The sequence below is a fragment of the Mustela erminea genome, chromosome 12 (genome assembly GCF_009829155.1).
Source record: "Mustela erminea isolate mMusErm1 chromosome 12, mMusErm1.Pri, whole genome shotgun sequence".
Taxonomy (NCBI): domain Eukaryota; kingdom Metazoa; phylum Chordata; class Mammalia; order Carnivora; family Mustelidae; genus Mustela; species Mustela erminea.
In genome coordinates this window covers 79,031,318-79,054,621 of record NC_045625.1, presented here as the reverse complement: position 1 = coordinate 79,054,621, position 23,304 = coordinate 79,031,318, and the positions used below count along the sequence as shown (strand labels likewise).

General features: G+C 35.2%; 2 long non-coding RNA genes across 3 annotated transcripts in view; one reads left to right on the top strand and one right to left on the bottom strand.

Annotated features, from left to right (window-relative positions):
* Positions 1-23,304, bottom strand: part of LOC116570977 — a 295,788-nt gene that overhangs the window by 32,141 nt on the left and 240,343 nt on the right. The gene's annotated exons all lie outside the window — the stretch shown is intronic.
* Positions 1,224-21,717, top strand: LOC116570976. Its single transcript, XR_004277622.1, has 3 exons — positions 1,224-1,234; positions 7,126-7,129; positions 21,596-21,717. It is a non-coding gene; the product is annotated as an uncharacterized LOC116570976 (long non-coding RNA).

The window sequence follows — 23,304 nt, the reverse complement described above, 5'->3', positions numbered from 1 at the left end:
CACTAATATATATAATAATGAAATATATAATAAATGAAAAGTTACTCCTTTAACAGGTTCGTCTCTATCCACTTCTCTCTCTCCCTCTATCTCTCTTATTTGTACATCTTTACAAATATGTACAAATCAGGGCACCTGGATGGCTCAGTGGGTTAAGCCTCTGCCTTCGGCTCAGGTCATGATCCCAGAGTCCTGGGATCGAGCCCCACATGAGGCTCTCTGCTCAGCGGGGAGCCTGCTTCCCCCTCTCTCTCTGCCTGCCTCTCTGCCTACTTGTGATTGCTCTCTGTCAAATAAATAAATAAATAAAATCTTTTTAAAAATGTACAAATCATTATATTTGTCTTTACATTTCTTGGAGGAAAAAAAAAAGAAAGTTCTCAAAAATACAATGAAATTGATGCGCTAGCATTTGTTGTGTCTGGAATCCTTTCCACTCTCCACTCTTTCAAATCTGATGTATCACAGTTCTGATACATCTGAACATACACAGTTCAAATCTGATGTATCAAAGTTCACAAGAAACTTTCCCTGTCTCTTTTCCTTAATGGTTTATTATTTCATTCTGCATGTTTTTAACATTTAACTATCTAGTATTCCTCTTATTATTTTACATGCTTTGTTAGGGATCTTTAAGCGAATCTAATAAATTCTATGCATGCTCTTCATTTTTCACAAAATAATAATATCCTTCAAGTCTATTTCCTTTATAATATCCCTTTCTTCCTTGGTTCCCAATATATGGTGCACCCTCTGAATCACTGCCTCAACTTCCTTCCCTAAAACAGCCCAGGATGGAATTTGCAGTGCAGGGGATGTTCAGGAAACAAAATTTTTCTCAAAGAAACAGGTGAGCTGTGAGTTCTCATGTGTTTTGAAGGGGACAGAAATTGTTAACAGGCCTGAAACAAAGATGCTATCCCAGTGCTGTTTCGACTTGTCCTGAAGTCATTGACATTTGCACGACTATTTCAGAAAGGATGAATACCCAACTTTTGTAGCAACATGGACGGGACTGGAAGAGATTATGCTGAGTGAAATAAGTCAAGCAGAGAGAGTCAATTATCATATGGTTTCACTTATTTGTGGAGCATAACAAATAGCATGGAGGACATGGGGACTTAGAGTGGAGAAGGGAGTTGGGGGAAATTGGAAGGGGAGGTGAACCATGAGAGACTATGGACTCTGAAAAACAATCTGAGGGTTTTGAAGGGACGGGGGGTGGGAGGTTGGGGTACCAGGTGGTGGGTATTATAGAGGGCACGGATTGCATGGAGCACGGGGTGTGGTGCAAAAATAATGAATACTGTTATGCTGGAAATAAAAAAAAAAAAAAAAGAAAGAAAGAAAAAAAAATAAAAAATAAAATAAAATAAGTTACACATATTCAATGCATTTGAAGGTATAGGAAGAAAAACGAAGACCAGGATGAAATTTGAGGCCAACTTTATGTAAATAGTGACATATATTCATGCTGTGAAATGTCATGTAACAGTGAAAATGACGAGCTAGAAGTACACGCGCAGTCATGGATACATCATATACATAAAGCACTGACTGAAAAAGGCCAGATCCAACATAATATGTGCTTCTGATTTCATTAATATAATGTTCAAAAATAATCAAAACTAACTTATATTGTTAAAAGTGAAGATTGTGGTTACATTTGGGGAATAGAGAATGGTCAGCGGTTGGGCAGGTTTTATTTCTTGACCTGGGTGGTGGCCATAAGTAATGTATTTGCTGTGTGATAATTAACTGAACCTGTATTATTTTTCTATTGTTATAGTAACAAATTACAATTTGTTACTATATCCATTTATATCCATTTATTGGATATAATGTATGGATATAATAAATGGATAAATATCCATTTATTAATGGATATCGTTTATATCCATTTATTATCTCACTCATCAAAAGTCCAGGCACAGCACGGTTCACTTGTTTAGAGACTTAAAAAGCTAAAGCCGAGGTGAAGACCAGCCTGTATTCCTTTGTGAAACTCTAGCAGATACTCTGTTTCCAGGCCCACTCAGGTTGTTAACAAACCCTAGTCCCAGGTGGTGGTAGGACTGAGGTCTCAACTTCCTTGCTGGATCCTGGTTGGGGTTTGTTCTCAGTCACCAAGAGCGACCCACTTTCCCTGGTCTGTGGCCCCTTGCTGCTTCAAAGCCAGCAGTGGCAGACCACGTCTTCCTCTCATTCGGAATCTGTCTCATTTCTCCTGCCTCACTTTCTTTTCTGCACCTCTGTGACTTCAGCTAGAGACATTTTTCTGTTTTTAAGGGTTCAGATTGTCGCCCTCGGCCCGCAAGGACGACAATGAGCCTGGTATGGTGTTAATGCTTCATTTCCGTTTATTTAATCAACTTCCTTCGCTTATATACAGCAGGGTGACCAATAAGGGGTCAAGCAATGGGGAGAGCCAATGAGAGTCCTGTTACTATGCTGATTAAATTTGATACAGCCAATAACTATGTCCTCCTTTAGGCGGGCTTCACCAGAAAGTTCATTGTATACTTGCAGCGTACTTTGCTAGCAGTGAGCCAAGCACCTTCTTGTAATGGCGGGGACTTCCCCGGCCGGAGGCAGTCCCCGACATCAGATGATTAAACTGGATCCACCCAGATAATCCACAATAATATCCCTATTTAAAAGTTGGCAATATTAATTAGTTTTGCAAAGTCCCCTTCACACTGGTGACTAGATTGGTAGTACTTGATTAGATGACCAGAAGATGGAAATCTTGGGTGGAAATCTTTAGATTTCTGCCTATTACAATATCCATAAGGGTGGGCTTCTTTGTACATTTGTTATGATCTGGTAATAATTTTTTTTTAGTTATGTAAAAATAAGTTGGAGAATATTGTATATATGTCTTTATTCAATCAACAAATATTTATTTTGACTGCTTACTATATAGTAGAGAGGCATTAATCTTTATCTTTGTGAAATGTATAATTTAAGCATGTTTTAAAAAGTTACAAAACAATTACCTATTCTTTATGAATACAAACAAATATAAAAGAAAACATAAAATATGACAGGAATTATATAAACCAATTTCTGTTTTTTGTATGTCCAGAAAGTATTCTATAAGAAAAAAAAAATACTGTACATGATTAAAAATGTAAATCATTCTAGTGTAGATGTGCTTGTTATTTTACTGTGATTTTTCTGCTTTTTTGAAATTTTTCAAAAAGGAAAAAACCATGCTGTAAAGCTTAATAGAAGATTTTTAAAGATAAATGTAGCCATGTATTACATAGTCATTTAAATTCTAATGGTCTTTCTTTTAGGTCTATGATCTAAATCAAAGTCAAGATGCTATTTTTGACCACAGTAACAGATATGTAATAGCTATCCTCAAACACTGCTTTGCAGATGAAAGTGACAAGTGTTCAGAAAAAGAAAATTTTCTTATTCATGGCCTGTTTCTAAAATTGATGAAGACAATTTTTTCTTTCATGTTTACCAAGGCATCCCTGCATGTTGTCTATCACATAGCAGGCAATCGATAAGTACTTATTAGCTGAATAAATGAATGTATCTTGAATATGAATGGAAATATTGGAAGTGGCTATGGAGATCCAGTAGGTTACCTCTTTTTTTTCCCCTCTTGTTAAGGAAATACATGTGATGTGTTCCAGAGAAAAGTGATTTGTCCACCACCGCATTTCTTTTTCTGGGGTGTGAAGAAAGATTATGATTTCCAGCCTCCCTTGCAATTGTGTTGGAGCCTTATAAGTAAGTTCTTACTAATGGGAACATAAGAGGTAGTTAACATATAATGCCACTTCTTGGTAGAGGTAAGTAAGAGCGGGTATGGTGTCTCCACTTCCCTCTCTCTTTTATTTGAGGTTTGAAGAAAAGAAGTGTAAAGATGGAAAAATGGAAGCAACTCAGATCCCTAGGAGATGGAAGAGAGGGAGCCACCTGATCTGCATCAGACTGTGATATGATAAAAACAAACCTTTTATGGGTTAATCTATTGAGATTTTAGGAAACGGGAGTCAGTCTGGTTGTGACTGATACATTATGACATGACTTTTGGAAAAAAATTATTCTTTTGCAAACATGTTGACATATGGAGGTATGGAAAAGAATACTAAGCAAGGTTTCTCAATCTGTGTTCCAATAAATATATATATTATATTGTGTGTATACATATAGAATATATTTATGGAATATATGTGTATATAATCTATAAGTATATATGTAAAATATATATTACACATTATTGTAGGGGAGAAAAAATAATTCTCCCTCTACTCTTCTAGTTTCTTGATTGAGAGCCTCTTGTAATAAAAAAAGACAGATTAACAGGAGAAAAACAAACAGAAGTTTAAGAACATGAATACTTCCCTATACATGGGAGATACCCAGGAAAATTGAGTTAACTCCTCAAAACGGCTCAAGCCATCACCATCTTAACTTTTTTTTTTTAACTTAAGTTCAATTAGCCAACTTAACTTCTTAATGACTGAAGCCATTAAATACCATCTTCAGCTAAAGACAAAAGATGTTACAAGGGGTGCCAGTTATGAGAGGTTCCCAGGCAACACACGGTGAACAAGAATATGGTTGTTACACAGAATTAAGTAGGTGGCCTCTTCTCTTAAGAGTTTCTAGAAATGTAGTCATTTTCCTTTTGGTATAAAGAGGCAAACACCCTTACAAGTGGAGAGCTCCCTTATAATTGTCAATGTCTCTTACAAAGGGTAACTTCTCAGTTTTTAGAATTTCTTTTGTGCCTGTTGTTTCTTAAAAATAATTGGTCCAAAATAATATATCAAAAAAGCATTCTTTAGGGTAGCAAATTCTCCTCTCAGTCGTTAATGTATGAATGATATTTACAGATATATAGAAAAGTCTACATTCAAAATAATCATCTGTGAATGATAGGTTAAACAAAATTAAATTGTGTTTACTGCAAGACTTTTCAGAATCTCTAATGTACTAATATGCATTACAAATAGCTAGAAAGGGATTTAGTAACTATTTTTTCCCAAAGTTATAAGATCGTAGAACTTTTTTTACATGAACTTTCTATTAACATCTGATGAAATTTGTGATCTGAGAAATAAGCCATGTACCAAGCTCAAGAATGTCATTTTCCCATTCCTGAGGACCTACCACCTATAATTCTCCATTCTCACTTTGCAAAGCTGTTAGGAATGTAGAAATCTGATATCTGCTACAGAACAGGCATACCTATGGAACAGAAGATAATACAACTTCCTCACTAATGCTCCATTCTTTGGAACTTCTGTTCCAGAAGGAAACACTAATAAGTACTTTGACCAAACAAAATCTGAAAATACAGGTCAAGCCCAATGCAGCCAGCCACGTATCCTTTGACTTGCTTTGGTTAACCTGTCTTTGCCATTTAGACTTCTCAGCATGAGACACACACTGCTCCCCTGTGGTCCTCATACGGCAAAGGACATTTTAGCTTCTTTGAGTAATCCCATTGGATACCCTTTATTAAGGATGTACACCATTCCATGTGTTAGGGACTCCCTGCCCAGCCTCCCCTAGTGGTCTTCTCGGGAAGTGTCTCATAATTTCCACCCTCGAGTCTGGTATAGCTTCAATATAATAATTTACACAAGTATTGTATGGTATCTTTGTTTTTCATCTGTTTTTCTGCTAGTCAGTCTGACAGCAGGCTGGCCAGTCTCACAACTCATTCTGCTAGCTCATCTACTCTAACTTACTGCTTCAGTTTAAAGTTCTAACAAACTGAAAGGTATATCTAGGGGGTGGAGCCCACAAATTCATGCACATTGTCCTATACTTTATAAGATAATTCAATAAATTTCAAAGATTATTTCATCTGTTTTTGGTTTTTACCAAATATGCTAACATTAGAACCAGACTTTAATTATAATATTTAAAGACTCTGTGGAAAACCATAGACCTGAGAATTTACCTTTTAGTTATAGCTTTGACCAAATCTTTAAGTGAGCTGATTGACTCATTCTACCTCTTTGGACTTGTTTTTCACCTGTGAAATGGAGATACTTTCCCGTCTTGCTTTTTAACACCTTGAAAGTACAACACCTTAAATAGCATTTTAAAAGTACAATGATATATGAAGACCAAACCAAGGCCTCAAATGTGAGATGTGCTTTATATGTTCATGTCTATATTAATGTCAATTAAATGTCCTGAATTTTGAAGTTTGGGTTCATGTTTTATTTAAAATATCTACATTTTGTAGGAAAAGACATAGTTTTGTCCATGGAGAGAAACTGTAAAAATTGTAAGGGAACAACATGTATGTTAAAATTCTAGTGTTATGATGAAGAAAATAGTGAAATGTTCCTTGGGACAGTGAAAAAAAAAATCACGGTTTTTAAACCTTATAGATATTCCATGTGACTCTGTTCATGAGAAAAAAGAGGATAAAGAGTGAAGAAAATGGCTTTTACCTAGATAGATGAGTTAGGACTTCTTGTTTTCACTTTAATTTGATCAAAGGAACCAAAATAAGGAAACAGATTACCTTTGTAAATAAATATTATAGAAAAATACAGGAATGTGTTTATATTGATGTTTTTATGATCTAGTGCCAAAATGCTGGATATCCATACATGCCCCTGGCAAAATCTGAATCTAAGTAATAGATTTATAATGATGTGAAAAATTCAAGTCTGGAAGTAAAAATAGTTGTGTAGGAATGAGAAACCTAACAGAGCATTTCTGACAGTATAAAAATTAGTAAGATACCAAGTGATGTTTTGTCGTACTTAACTGCTTAAAAATGATTAATAATGAAAGTAATAATAATAGATAACATTTGCAGATATTTCTTAGGTGCCGGACATTGTTCTTCCCAAGTGCTTTATAGGTGGTTGTTTCATATACTCCTTGTAATCCTTTGAGACAAGTTCTATTATTATCTCTTGTATATAAAAGGAAAAAGCACAGCGTGCCTAAGTAATTTATTCAAAGTCAAACAGCTAGTAAGTGGGAGAGCCAGAGCAAAAAACTCAAGCAGTTTAGCTCCAAAACCCTCATTATCAACTACTATGCAGAACAGCCTAATAAAGGCACACTGTCAGTAAAATGCAAGGGAAAAGTAAACTCCAAGCCACAGCAGATATGGCATTAAAGTTGGGTTTTGTATTTGAAAGATTTGGAATTAGATGCACTTACAGAATTGTTTTCACAATTCTATATTAACTATTCTCTTCTGTCAAAACACAATACAAAGGCAGCAATGAGGTATGAATGTTAGTTACTTCTATCATCATCATCATTGTTGTTATCAACTGTCTGGTTGTTAACTTCCTCAGTTAAAATAACATGCTAACTAAGCTTACAAATATTAAAAACTAAATATTTTCTAGGAAAACCCAGATTTTTGTAATTGTGCTTTATGTACATACCATGTTACACACACACACACACACACACACACACACACATATACAATGAGATTGGACACTATGCTTTTAATTACTATTTTCAGTGCTTGCTTAACATTTGCTACTTGACAGACTACTAATTAGTATAGTTTGAGTAATCAATAAATGCTACCAGAACAGATCAACCAATTATATATTAATCCTATTGGTTAATAGCTTAAAGTAAAGAATTTAGACTCCTTTAGGATGTGACCTCAGCCCATTACTTCTTAGTTGCTGAAATCTTTTCTATTTGGTTCTGTCATACTGTGATTATTCAGAATGGTTAAATAATCTTAGAAATTACTGAACCTGATGATAACTTTAATTTCAAGACTTTGAAGTACTCTCCTTGATGCTTCACTACTTTTATGGTTGTCTTCAAAGTTCACACTGTCTCATTTACAAAAATCTCTATGTAGATCTATTGCAAATTGTATATAATGTTTCTTGTGCTCATCATACCCTCATCAACATATTTTGAGGTTATTAATAGCATGATAATTTTGAAGTGTTATGTAAAAGAAGAAGCCTTTTATGTAAAGGAGATCACATTAATCCAAACTGAAGTTTATGCAGTATAAGCTTGAGGGAAAAGAAATTTGAATGCAAATCAAATTGGATTTTTCTGGAAATATCTCTTTAAGTCTGTGAGGAAACCACGGTAGCTGTGATTAAAATTTGTTTTCTTATTCTCTTGTATTTGATTAGAAAAAAAAAAAAAAGTTCCTGTCCTTTTGGAAAAGTGTTTGTTAAAAAGGAACTTTACAACACTTCCAATCCCATTTAATTATTCCTTCAACAGGCATTGACTTTCACTTTCACAGGGCAATGTGAACAGAATTGGAAGTGAAGCAAACACATAGAAATAATGGATCAAATGAGAGGAGATCATAGAGACAATAAGGAAAGACTGCTCTTTTCACAAGCTTTCTAGTAAAGAAAGAGTAGGAAGAGATCGTACTAAAGAAAAACCCAAATCACAGACTTAAGAATTCTTGCCAGCCTCAGAGATGCCCTTGATAGATCATAAAAGTAAGCAATGGGGGAATCCTTTACCCTTTAATCAAAATGGCATTTAATTTTTAACCTTATTTTTGTAAGGGAGCTATTCTCTTATCTTCCTCACGAGCTCTTAGTTTGCTTTAAATCTTCCTTAAAAACCAGGGTTCTGGCACGTGAGAAATGAAACAAGGTGAGGGGAATAGAGTGTTGTGGAGGAGGAGAGAAGAAATGCTATTTTAGATAGCAGTCAGGGAAGGAAGGTTTCTGTGATAGGTGATGTTGCAGTAGCAACCATGGTAAAATAGAGCATCATGATAATCAGAGGATTAGGTAGGAGAGCTCAAGGCCAAAGGAATAGCAAAGGCTAAGGTGTTCATGAGGAGTTTGAAAAAACAAAAAAAGAGTTAGTGATGGAGACTAGGGTAAGATGATGATGTAGCGAGAGCCAGGGACAAATGATAAAGACACTTAAGGTGATGGTAAAACCTTTGAAATTTACCTAAGTGAAGTGGGAAACAGCCTGAGTGCTTTGAGAGGGGGTATGTCATAATTAGAAATACACCCTAAAAGGATCATTCTAGCCACTGGGTGGTAAATAAATTTTTAATGTGCATCAAATTATAGAACATGGCAAGGCATCTGAAATTTAATATAAATATAAATGGGAGCCACTGGGGTCATATAAACAGGTATGAAATAACTTCTTTGTGATTTAAAAGGATCATTTCAGTGCTATATGGATAATAGTATTTAGGAAAAATAAGAGGACCAAGGAAGGGACCATTCTGGTGGCCCAACTAAGAGAAAACAGTGGTTTGGATAACAGTTGGAAGAGGGTTTAGCGAAAAGTGGTTGGTTTTGGACATGTGAAAGCTGAGATAAGGGAACTTGATGGTAAACTATGTGATTCAGAAGAAAGAGAAGAGTCAAAAACAATTCCAAGTTGTAGAGCCTGAATAAGTAGGTAAATGATGGTGAATGATTTCCTGAGACAGGGCAGCTTGGAGGAGGGGTGCTTGTAGGCATGAGGAATCAATCCTTCTTTGGACAGGTTAAATTGGAGATGGTCTCAAGCTTTCAAATTAGAATGTGGATTTAGCAGTTGGATATACAACTGTGGGATTCAGCAAACAATCCCACAGGAAGAACAAAATTATGGAGTCATCAGGAAGAAGCAGATGATGCAGTGTCAGACACTTCCAGTTCTCTACTTTTCAGGCATATGGTAAAATTGCATTTCTTAGTTCCCTTGTGGTTAGTTGGGGTTTTGAAATAGCATTGAGAGAAAGCTATTGTAGGTGAAACCATTTAATTTCCGTATGAGGGCCTTAAGAACTCTTACTGTTCTGCCATTATCTACTGATAGTTTTCCAGTTTTCTATCTATCTGGGTTCCAAAATGAGAATAACGTGTAGCATAACTTCCAGCTGCCTCACAATGCCATAGCATGAATGAGAAGTCAACCTTGCTGTGTTATTGTAGCTAGTCTAGCTCATTCTGAATAATACAGAAATAATTACTGCTATAGGACTGAATGAGACCAGATAAAGAAGTATGAAAAAAAGACAACAGGTCCAAGGATTGAGCTGTGGGACACACCAATGTTTACTAATTGTAAAGAGAAAGAGGATGTAGATCAAGAAGAGAAACCATCTTTGAGTTATTTATTTATTTTTAAAAACCCCATATTTACTATTACATTTATTTAAAAACTGGCAGAAATTTAATAAAAGTACTCTTCCCCCATGGGCTGGGCAAGGCAGAGGAGGGAAGGCAGGAGAATACATCTTCAAAAATTAATTAATTACAGCATGCATTTGCAGTCTATACAGACTCTTCTGAAACAATTTTGACTGTTATTTCTGGCATAGTCACATGATAACCCACTGCTCATAGTCTGTGCTTAACTTTATGATTTCTTCAGTATGTTTAAAATTGTGGTTAAAGCATTATGGTGTATTTTGGTGTGTGGACAGTCTAGTATATCAAACGCCAGGAAAATTGAACAGCAATGTTAAATTTATTAAACAAGTAGGTCATTAGATGCTGTGGTGGCCTATGTAAGCAAACCAAAATCTAAGCCTGCAAATACCTCAAAGTGATTTACAAATCAAAACTCTAAAGACAACTAATCTTAGAGAGCCAACTAGGATTTTAACTATAGCCAATCAGATAATAAATAGCCTTTCTTCCCTTTCTAACTTTACGTAAGTCTTTCCCCTAGTTCCTATTAGGGGTGTGATCCTAACAAATCAGTTTGGCGCTGCCCTATTCCAAACATAATGCTCAAATAAAACTCTTAACAATTTTAATATGCCTCAGTTTATCTTTTAACGGCATATATCAAGGTTTTGATGGCATTTCTTATTTTGTTAATTGCGGAGTTATTTTGTTTTTCCTTTGTTGGACTGTGTATTCTGAAACTTTAGTTTTATACAAATATTGGATCCTTTTGAGTGATAATTATTTGGTCCCTGAATGACAGCCTTTAGAAAAACATGATGTAAGTACCCACACCCATGCACACACACAACCTACTTGAATGTTATAATTCAATTGTTCAGAATGCAGTGAACAATTTGTAAACTTTGCTGTCCTCATTTTATTGCTCGATACTTGATAGGCAAAGATGTTGGTTTTATGTATCTTGGTAACAAAATAAAACAAAGCTGCATCTGTCACCATGTTTCCTTGTTAGGATCAAAAAGCTTTATGGCAAATGTGAAAGTGACCTGTTTTCATAAGTGTCAGATATTAGCTTCATTTATAAATGTGTATTTTGAAACTCTACTGCTCTTCTTCCATACAGAGTGTTCATTTCAATGCTGTCATAATTTAATACATCTGAAGACAACTTAATCTATACTTATGAATCCAAACTTCTGTTAAAAATTAACTACTGTGATAATACTAATAGAAAAAGTACTACCAAGGTGATTGCTGGATGAAAAGATACATTTTTATGTATCATGCAGACAAGTATTGGCAATTGCGGCAAGGTGGAAGTTTTGACATTGATTTTAAAGCAGGCCACAATTTCAAAAACACGGATAATTTTTGAAAGGATATAAATATTTATTCTTTGAATATTGCCCAATCATTTCTCTCCTCTCCTTGCTGAAAAGGAGTTGGGTTTCCTTTATCTTGACCCCATCCATGTAGGACAGTCCTGCTATTGCCAGACGGACTTGGGGTTTTCTGAGGAGCTAAACCTGAAAAAAGGGAGGAAGGGGTAGAATAGCAAAGAGAAAGGGTGGAGGGACAAAGAGTACACAGACTAGGAGCAAGAATTTTGTGATTGTAAGGTAACTGTAACCAAAAGATTAGGCAGCAGGTATGGGGAAGATTTGGAGTAGGAAGTGGTGAAGTGACAATGGCCGGAATGGAATTTCCTTTACAGGATTCTAGAGAGTCCATTTCTGACAGTGATCCACCTATCTGAACTCTGCTTCTTTGAAGACAAACTCTGGGTTGAACCAGGTTGTTCATTCATTCATTCATTCAATCATTCATTCACTTGGCAAGTATTTGCACAGCTCCTATTAAATGCCATATGTGTTTCTAAGCTCAGGAAATACAGTAGTAAAACAAGTAGCCCCAAATCTTGTTCTCCAAGGACCTTATGTATAGACAGACATTAATTAAACAAATAAAACAGACCAGTAATGACTAAGAAGACTCAATCAGCAATCAAAAACCTCTCAACAGAGAAAAGCCCAAGACTACACGATTTCACTGATGAATTCTGCTGAACATTGAAAAATAAATAAATAACATCAACCATTCTCAAACTCTATCAAAAACTTTAGGAGAAGAAACTACTCCTAAATCCATTATGGAGTCAGTATTACCCTAATATCTAAGGATACTACAAGAAAACTACAGGCCAATATTCTGGATGAAAAGAAATGTAAAAATATCTTAACAAATTTAGCAAACTGAACTCAGTAGCACATAAAAGGAATCTTCTAGGGTGCCTGGGTGGCTCAGTGCGTTAAAACCTCTGCCTTCGGCTCAGGTCATGATCCCAGGGTCCTGGGACGGAGCCCCGCATTGGGCTCTCTGCTCAGCAGGGAACTTGCTTCCCCTTCTCTCTCTGCTTGCCTCTCTGCCTACCTGTGATCTCTGTCTGTCAAATAAATAAATAAAATATTTTTTAAAAAGACACTGATGAAAGAAATTAAAGATACAAATAAATGGAAAGATATTCCATGCTCATGGATTAGAATAATTAATATTGTTAAAATATCCATAATACCCAAATCCATTTGTAGATTCAGTGCAATCTCCATAAAAGATCTAATGGTATTTTTCACAGAAATAGGAAAAAAAATCTTAAAATTTATATGGAACCACAAAGGACTCAGAATGCCCAAAGCAATCTAAGGAGAGAGAAAAAAGCTAGAGGCATCATATTTTCTGATTTCAAACTATATTACAAGGCTATAGTAATCAAAATAATATGGTATTGACGTTAAAACAGAAACACAGACAATATACTCAATGGAATAAAACCAAGAGTCAGAAATAAGCCCATACATACACAATCAACTAATATTTGATGAGGGACCCGAGAATACTCAACGCGGAAAGGACAGTCTCCTCAATAAATGGTGGCCTGGATACCGGGACACCATCCTTAAACCAGTCAAAAAAATGAACTCAAATGGATTAGACTTAAATGTAAGAACTAAAACCATAAAACTCCTACAAGAAAACTTGAAGAAGCAGCTCCTTGACATTGGTCTTCATAATGATTTTCTGGATATGAAACTAAAAGCAAAAGTAACAAAAGTAAAATACATAAATGGGACCATATCAAACTAATAAGGTTCTGCACAGCAAAAGAACCAACCAACAAAAAGAAAAGACAACCTATGGAACGGGAGAAAGTATTTGTAAATCACATTATCTGATAAAAGGTTAATTTCCAAAATACATAAGGAACTCACAAAATCAACAGAAAACAAAACAAGAATAAAAACAATCCGGGGCTCCTGGGTGGCTTAGTCATTATGCATCTGCCTTTGGCTCAGGCTGTGATCCCAGGATCGAGCCCCACATCGGGCTCCCTGCTGGGTGGGAAGCCTGCTTTCCCTCTCCTAGTCCCACTCCCCCCCACCAACCCGCCCACTTGTGTTCCCTCTCTCACTATGTCTCTCTCTGTCAAATAAATAAATAAAATATTTAAATAAATAAGTAAATAAATAAATAAATAAAAACAATCCAGCTAAAAAGTGTGGAAAGGAACTGAATGAACATTTCCCAAAGAAGGCATCCAATGGCCAACAGGTATATGAAAGGATGGTCAACTAACTAACCATAAGGGAAATACAAGTAAAACCCACCATGAGATATCACTTCGTACCTGCTAATTCTAGTAAAACAAAGCAAAACAACAACCATAACAAAAACTGCTCAAGAGATAACAAGTGTTGGCAAGGATGTAGAAAAAGGGGATCTTTGTGCACCATTGGTAGGAATGTAAATTGATAAAGCCAATATGGAAAACAGTATGGAGGTTCCTAAAAAAACTTTAAGAGGACTACCATATGATCCAGAAATCCCACTTCTGGATATATATCCAAAGGAAATGAAATCACCATTTTAAAAGAGGTATCAGCATTTCATGTTCAATGCAGCTTTATTCACATTAGTCAAGACATGGGAACAACCTAAGTGCCCATTGATGTATGAATGGACAGAGAAAAAAAATGCATGCCATATATATATGTATACACACATACATATATATATATATATATATATTAATTATATGCAGTCATAAATAAGAAGAAAATCCTACTATTTGTGATAACATGGAAAAACCCTGCGAGCATTATGCTAAGTGAAATATATCAGGCAAATTAACCTTATTAGAGCAATCATTTCACAATACACATGTATACTAAATCATCACACTGTCTATGTTAAACTCACACAATGTTATGTCAGTTATATCTCAATAGACCTGGGAAGAAATTAAATTAGTAAAGTATATGTCAGAGAGTAATAAATGAGCTAAAAAGAAAGATAAATCATAAAGATAGGAAGTGTGGGATTGGGGCAGACATTCTGAAATGGAATATCACAAAAAAAACAAAAACCTCACCTAGAAGGTGACTCCTGACACTGAGGGAGAGATCCAGAAAGATATCAGGGAGATCATCCAGAAAGAGGGCAGAACAAAAGCAAAGGCCTTGAGTTAGTAGAACTGTTGCCTGTTCTAGGATGAGCAGAAGCCTGGGTGGCAGGGGTCGAACCTGCTGGGAGTTAGAAGAGATCAGAGAGGCAAGAGGTCTAACTTTTACTCAATATGAGATAATCTTTTGGAAAATCTGGAGGTATGCATATGAAAGAAAAAGACATTGTTTTAGTTACATCAAGTTATACTGTACATTATTCTTTCAATTTCAGGCATAAATTAAAAAGGGGTGCATAGAGCCATTTACATTAAAAATTCAGTTATAAGATTGATTGTTTTTGTGAAATTATCTTTGGAAACAGTACAGTTCTAATTAAACATTGGTTAAGTAAAAATAAATATGTAAAACACTTTGCAAAGAGCTTCATTCCTAGGAAGCTTAAAATAAAGATAGCTATAATTATTGCTATCATCAGAGTTTCTCCCTCTTGGTGTGAGAGCCATCCTGTGGTACTAACATATCAACTACACACACACACACAAATAAGGGGAACAAGTTTTATGTGATGATAATTTCTTTTATGAGATATTTTTTGGCAAGCTTTGGGGGCAGTGATTATACTATCATATTTTCCCTCTATCACAAATTTTTCTTCAGCAGACATAAGGAAGGTATATTGAAAGGGCAAAGCAAGTGTTAAATGATAACTACAAGAAAAACACCCGGGACAAAATGAGGTAGATTTTATTTCCCCTTAAGCTGGGATCTGTGGTGAGAGGTAAAAACTCTAAATTCAGTGTTAGATGTGTATAGAGATAACTACCTTCAATGCACAAAAGCAAAGGACAGGGGAACGTTCTAAGTAGCCATAAATGAAATTCACAAGAAAAAAAATTTTTTTTGGCTTGTTTTTGCTTGAAATTTCTTCAGACTGCTCTCTCCTACCTCCCACGGTACAAGGCACCAGACAGAAACTCAGCCTGGGGAACTTGGCCCAAGCGTAAGTGGGACAAAATGGCTGAAGATAATGGGAATTAAATGAGAAGTCTACCGTACAATGTTCTCTGGAGGCCAATAGGTCTAGTCAGGATAAGGCACTGGATAGTAGGCAGAAGGATTTATACTGTTTACAGTCTCTGCCAATGTGTATAGTTCCCAAGTCTCGCTTAGTGGGCATTTCAAGGCAGACAGGAAGAGGACAGCTAATCACATCCAAACACCAATCTTCCAGAAGCCTAGGCCAGAGTTGAAGAAAGTTGTTGCAAAGCACACTCCCTATAACACAGCTGTGCATTACTGGCTCTAGTGGCATACGAAAAACTGTTATACATGTGGGAGAAAGATGTTGAGAAAGATGTTCAATCCTAGATATGTTAAGACATATCTAGGTTTAACATATCTAGGATTGAATCCCAATGTGGTCACTTAGAAGACTGGCCTTGAGTCATCTCTCTACCTGCTCTACTCTATCAGTTAAAGAGAGTAACATTTAATCATAGGATTAGATAAAATAAGGTGTAGTGTTTGATACAGAGCTGGTATGCAAGGAAGTATAAATTTGAATATTAGTTTTAGTGAGTTGGGATCAATGAAAGTTGGATATTTAGGGTGTCTTAGGGTTTACAATGATCACTCCATCATATTCAAATAATTGAATAATTGTATTAAGGCCAATAACAAATAAATCTATCATTTTCACTGTCCCCACACCAGAAAATAAGCAAAATACAACGGCCTTTCAAGTAATTCATTTTGGGGACCACATTTCTTTTCACTGATTTTCTCTACCTTTGGGGAAAGGTAAAAAGAAAGAAAATATAAAGTACACTTAATAAAGTCACTGCATTCCTTAACTCTTAACTTTTACTTCCTTCCTCTTAAAATTATCATTTCTAAACTTATACATCAAAAAAAAGAGTCAATTTAAGTCTTTCTCTCTCTTTCTCTCTCCCTCTCTCTCTCTCAGCATACAAGGTCATTAATTGCTATTGGGACCTTCATAAACCCTAGTCTGCCGATGGGGTGAGAACTCTATTGTTAAATGTATTATGGCAGGACTGTCTTTGGAGATTGCCTGCTTGATTGCTTTGTAAAGGCCCAATGGCACACAGCAATTAAAATCCATAGACCTCTATAACCCTTCTGATGTTTTATGGGCCTTTTTGTGTCCTTCGGTAGAGTTTACCATTTGTGTATTTCCCACTGGGTCTCTCTTTCAAAACTCTAAGTAGGATTTTTTTTTAATCCACTGTGATAAAGCTAGTTATACATCATGTGAAAGGTTAATGAATATTTTCCAGAGGAGCATATGTTTTAAGTCAGAGGGTGAAAGTTATAGTAAAAAAGTGGTTATATAAAAATGGATAATATTTTCACAATCTCATCAGAGTTAATTTGTATAAACCTCACCAATACCTGTGATTCCTAAAGTAAAGCATAGTCTGGAAGATTGAACTGACCTCGAAAATGAAGGAAGTGACTTGAGTTTACATGAAAAGCCCACTTTTGAACTGCTGCACAGAAAATGCACGGTCCCACTGTCAAGTTTGTACCACATGCAGAAACAGATACATCTATTTATTTTCTATTTCACTGGAAGTAGATGTTTCCCCTAAACAGAAGGCTTTCCAAACAAAGATTCCTAGCTTGTATCCAGATGTGAGAAATCTGATATTTTAATAGCCAGAGAGGAGACCACCGGAGTGGTGTTAAGGAAGACAGAGCAGCTGAGTATGAGCTATCTTCCTACTTTCGGCACCTCTCTCAGAAGCTCCCACGACTCTAAAAACAAAATTATTAAGCATTTCATAACACCTTCAGTCATTTGAAATTGTAATTGCTTTCTTTCTCTATACCCTTCTTTTCCTTTTGCCCCTATTTTTTTGCTTTTCTTTCCTTCCCTGGCTGTCCCCTCTCACATACTCAAAGGGCACTTAGGAATCTCCACTGAAAGAGTGATTCGAACATTTTAAGAGTAAATTGTGCAGTTTCTGGAGCTCTGGAGCATTATTGGACTTAGAAAGTGAACACTGACCTTCATATTGTACTCTGCATGAGGTTCACAGATTCTATAACTTTACAAACTATTATTTGAGGGGTAAGTGGTAGATGTGAGAAGAAGACAAGTCCCTTCTTAAGAGTTTTCTAAATCACGTCCCCAAAACCATTTAATGTAGTGTAGCTGGGAGAAAAGTGATTATTCTATCATGTGTAGGTGGTGTGGGAGGAAAGGAAGATGAATGTAATGATAATGCATTATTATTTAATGGAGAGAAGACTAGTTCTTAATCCCCATTACCAGATGGTCACAGATCAACAGGAATAATTGAGGAGCTCTTCGTCTAGCTCCATGGGGTTCTTATCTACTTAAGAACACATATTGCAATAGGCTTTTTAAATCTTACGCTTTTAAAAATTCTAAATGTTATTACTTTTAAAATTATTATGTCAAGCATCAAGTCCTGAAACTGTAAATAAACATAATTCAGTCTAGTTAACAGTGCTTTCTAGATCTATATTGTCTGAAGTATTGTCCGTACTCTTTATGCATTTAGATCATCTGCTACGCTTGTTTGAATGATAGATTCTTGGGCTACTCACTTGAATTGAGATATATGGGGATATTCACTGACTGCAATCTCCTCACAAGGTCCTTAAACACAGAAAAATGTGAAAAACCTCATTTAATTTATCTTTTTAAAAGATTTTATTTATTTGATAGACAGCACAAGTAGACAGAGAGGCAGGCAAAGAGAGAGGGGGAAGCAGGCTCCCTGCTGAACAGAGAGCCCGATGCAGGGCTCGATCCCAGGACCCTGAGATCATGACCTGAGCCCAAGGCAGAGGCTTAACCCACTGAGCCACCCAGGTGCCCCTAACCCTCAGTTTAGAGTTTAAATTCCACATTTCTTTTATTCAAGTAGGAGCTTGTCTTGAAAATATATGCACATTCTAGGCACTATATAGGTGTTTTACAGTTATTCATTTGGTATTTTCAATATTCTTGCAAAGTAAGTCTCATTACTTCTAATTTCTAGATAACCTTTAGTTTTCTTCAGTTATTCCTCAAATAGTTTTCTTCACAGTACAAATAGTCTTCTAGGTACTGGAAAAATGATCAATTAGACAGTAACTATTTTTTTTTTAAATTTTTATTTATTTATTTATTTATTTAACATAGAGAGCGAGGGAGAGAGGAAGCACAAGCAGGGGTAATGGTAGGCAGGGGAGAAGAAGGCTCCCCGCTCATCAAAGACCCTGATGTGGGGTTTGATTCCTGGAACTGGGATCATGACCTGAGCCGAAAGCAGACGCTCAACCAACTGAGCCACCCAGGCACCCCTAGACAGTAAATATTCTTGAGCTGCTTTCAGTTTACAAGTGAGCTGAAGAAAAGTGCAGCTCTTAGATTTTCTAATTTCCTACTTACATCTTTTTTTTTTTAAGATTTTATTTATTTATTTGACAGAGAGATATCACAAGCAGATGGAGAGGCAGGCAGAGAGAGAGAGAGGGAAGCAGGCTCCCTGCTGAGCAGAGAGCCCGATATGGGACTCAATCCCAGGACCCTGAGATCATGACCTGAGCCGAAGGCAGCGTCTTAACCCACTGAGCCACGTAGGCGCCCCACCTACTTACATCTTAAATGAGCTCAAATCCCAAAATAATTAAGTGACTTAGTATTTTATATATATATTATTTATATATTGACATCATATAATAAACATATTGAAAAAATATATATATATACATATACATACATACATTCTCTCCTTGAAGACTCAATGGAAAGGGAATGGCCATTTTAGTGATCTCTCTATATTCATCTCTTTATATTAATGATCTCTAGACATATGTGAATTTATGACCTTTGTAATAAATATGTGAATAAAAGCTTTACTACATCTTTGCATAGTAGAATGCTAATAAAGAAAGCATAAGGACTTTCTAGAAGTCTATGTGATATGATTATAATTATACCAGCAAGAGAGGACTATGGCGGCATTTTGAGTGGGTTCATAATTATGACCATATTATCTCATAGTTTTGTGACTTTAGGTATGCGTTGTAACCCACTAGTTTAAGTTAAACAATTTTCCTATTTTAGACATTTGGCAAATTAGTGACTATTTCTGAGCCTTGGTTTCCTTGAATGTAAAGTGGGTAAAATATTATTGCTTCTGAAGAGTACTTTTAAAAAAATAAAAGTTAAATATGCAAAATATGTTGTTCAAAACAGAGTTAAGACAGTTTAGTTCAGTTAAACCATTTAAGTGAAACTAGTTATTGCAGCATTAGTTTTAGAGCACTTTACTCTATTGGAGACTCTCAGTGCGTGTGTGACTATCCGTGCCTTTTCTGCAATGGGCAGACATTGATTCTGTATTACTGTAGCATCTTTGCTCATAGTGTACCTACACACCCACCCTTGTTAAATGGCTCTTGATTAGTAGAGAGCTATAGTATAGTTATCACTGTAGAAAGACAAGGCAAATGTAACTATTTTAGATTAGGCTGCTTTGACGTTCTACCTCAGTGGTTTAAAAATTAGTACAATAAGGATGGCAAATATGTGACATGTATACTGTCAATATTTCTTTCCATTCTGTTACATTGCTAATAAATCACTGCATTCATATGATGAGCCCGATACTCAACACAGGCAGCCATTACCAATAAATCAGATTTGATAACCTCATTGAAACTAAGAGTTTTTTTCAGCTCAATTAGTAATGCAGAGTTCATCAGCATCACCATGATCTAGATCCACACCAGATTAAAATTTTAATCAGAAAGTAACTTGTTCAATTACACTTGGGTACTTTTCTACAGTGTATGAAATACCCACATTCGTTTTCCTAGGCGTACCTTCTCAAATGTCCAGTCCCAGGGAAATAAAATACCTAATCAGAAACTATTTTATAAGTTTGGATATGGAACAAAGACAATAAAACAGTTTTGAAGTATTCATCTATGGTATATCCTAAGAAATTCTCCATTTTGAGTATTTTCCCTCCTTCAAGAGATAAATATAGTTTAAGATACAAAATCAAGTTTTCCCTTTGTAGGGATTCCAGTTACTTCTCAAAATTCAATTCAAACACGCCTCCCCTGTTTACATCTGTACCATCCCTTTCATGAGCATCATTTTATCTGTTTTTTAAAACTTGTATCTTCCAAATTTATGGACATTTTTAATATATAAATACCAAGTTAAGTGTTTTCAAAAATACACACAGAAACATTCATTTAATAAATACACTCATAATAGTTTATGAATGGATCATTTCTGAAAATCTGAGTATAGATTTCTATTAGTTTTGCTCTTGATGGTGGTCCTTCCCAGACTTAATGGTTTTATTCCTTGTCCCTAGATTGCACAATCCACTTCAACATGGAATACGTTTCCACCATGCAGTAGCCACATTCAAAATAAAATCTTTTATATAGGGTCCAGTTATTGTTTAAGTGAGTTACATCTTCCTATATAAATCCTATGACCAATGCCTTATATAAAATGTGTTAAAATAGGGAAAACTATCATGTTTGTTTTATGATGTTAATATATTATTAACACCAAAACTAGATAAGAACAATATGAGCTAAAAATTATAGACCAATCACATTTTTTATAAAATTATTAAAATCTAAATAAAAACATCCTCCTCCAGTAATGCAGACAAAATGCATCATATGAATGCAATGATTATAACAAATACATCAAAATAAATAGTTTATCTCAAGAATGCAATGAGATTTTAATATAAGTACACCTATTAATATTCTTTTCCTAAATAACAGATGAGATGAAAAAGATATAAATTTAGGACGTGTAGGAAAAGCACAGAATTCAACAAGTATTTATAATTTTAGAAGGTAACTTCTAGGAAACAAAAGATAGGAGATAGTATGGAGGGCATTAGGAGAAGGAAGAGAAAAATGAAGGGGGGGGAATCAGAGGAGGAGATGAACCCTGAGAGACTATGGACTCTGGGAAACAAACTGAGGGGTTGGAGGACGGGTGAGCCCAGGGATGGGTATCAAGGAGGGCATGTATTCCACGGAGCACTGGGGTTATACACAAACAATTAATCATGGAACACTACAAAAAAAACTAATGATGTACTGTATGGTAACTAAGATAACATCATTAAAAAAAAGATAGGAAAGTAGTATGCCTTACAAATAGTAGATATATAAGATATGCCTTATAAAATGATACAGAAAATGTTAATGTAGGAGGCTTTAGATATATCCTCACTGACATCATTAAAACACAAGGCTAAGGGTGCTTGGGTGGCTCAGTCAATTAAGCATGTGTTTTCAGCTCAGGTCATGAGCCCATGGTTCTGGGATCCAGCCCCAGCCTCTAGCTCCTTGCTCAGCAGGAAGGCTGCTTCTCTCTCTCCCACTTCCCTTACTTCTGTTCCCTCTCTCTCTGTCAAATAAATAAAATCTTAAAAAAAAAAAAAGAAAGAAAGAAAGAAAGAAAACACTAGGTGACTTCCTATTACCTAACTAGTGAAGTCCTACACAATTCAATAATACAAACAACAACAAAACAACAACAACAAAACAACAACAACAACAACAAACCCGGCATAAGAATGGTAAAGGAACATAGAAGCTGGTTATTATGTGAGAAAACGTATATACATAGAAAAGAGAACTCAAGTTTGCTGGGCACATGCACACACACATACACCATGTCTATATCTGTATCTCTATCTGCAAACAAGCATATATATTTATGTATTTTACATATGTAAATAAATATACACATATTTCTTATACCTCATAAATCCTTATAAGATATAATAAAGTAAAAGATTTTATTCAAAATAGCAACAATATTTAAAAATTATCTGAGATTAAATCTACAAAAGTAGTACAAGAAATTTATTGGACAAAAATATAAAACTTTGGTGAGGGGCATTAAAAAAAGTAATACATGAAGGGATGCACTATGTTCATGAATAGAAGTGATGGTATTATAACATTATAAAGATATTACTTTTATTCCCATCTATATATCCACTTTAGTTTCAATGAACATCTCAAGGGATTTTTTTCATGAATCTTCATAAACTTTCCGTATGATTCAACTCTTCATAACAGAAAAAAAAAGAAGAGAATCAAAATATTAAATAAAATAGCCAAGAAAATTTCAAAAACTAAGGTGACATGATTTTTAAAAATACTGTAAAGACAGATTAAAATCACATTTTTCCTGTCATATATTAAAATATATATAAAATTTATATCTATAAAATTATATCTATAAATATATAATATATATTTATAGATATTATATATAAAATTTATATGTGTGTATATATTATATATAATTATATATCTGGCCATATAGATAGCTTGATAGATAGATAGATAGATAGAGCTATATACACATATCACAACTTCTTTATCCATTCATCAGTCAGTGGACCTCTGCTCTCTTTCCATAGTTTGGCTATGGTGGACACTGCTCCTATAAGCATTGGGCTGCATGTGCCCCTTTGAGTCACTATGTTTCTATCCTTTGGATACATCAAAAAGAATGAAATCTCATTTGCAGTGACATGGATAGAAGTAGAATATATTATGCTAAACAAAATAAGTCAGTCAAAGAAAGACAGTATCATATTATTTCATTCATAAGTGGAATTTAAGAAACACAAAGCATGAACATAGGGGAAGGGAAGGAAAAATAAATACGATAAAAACAGAAAGAGAGG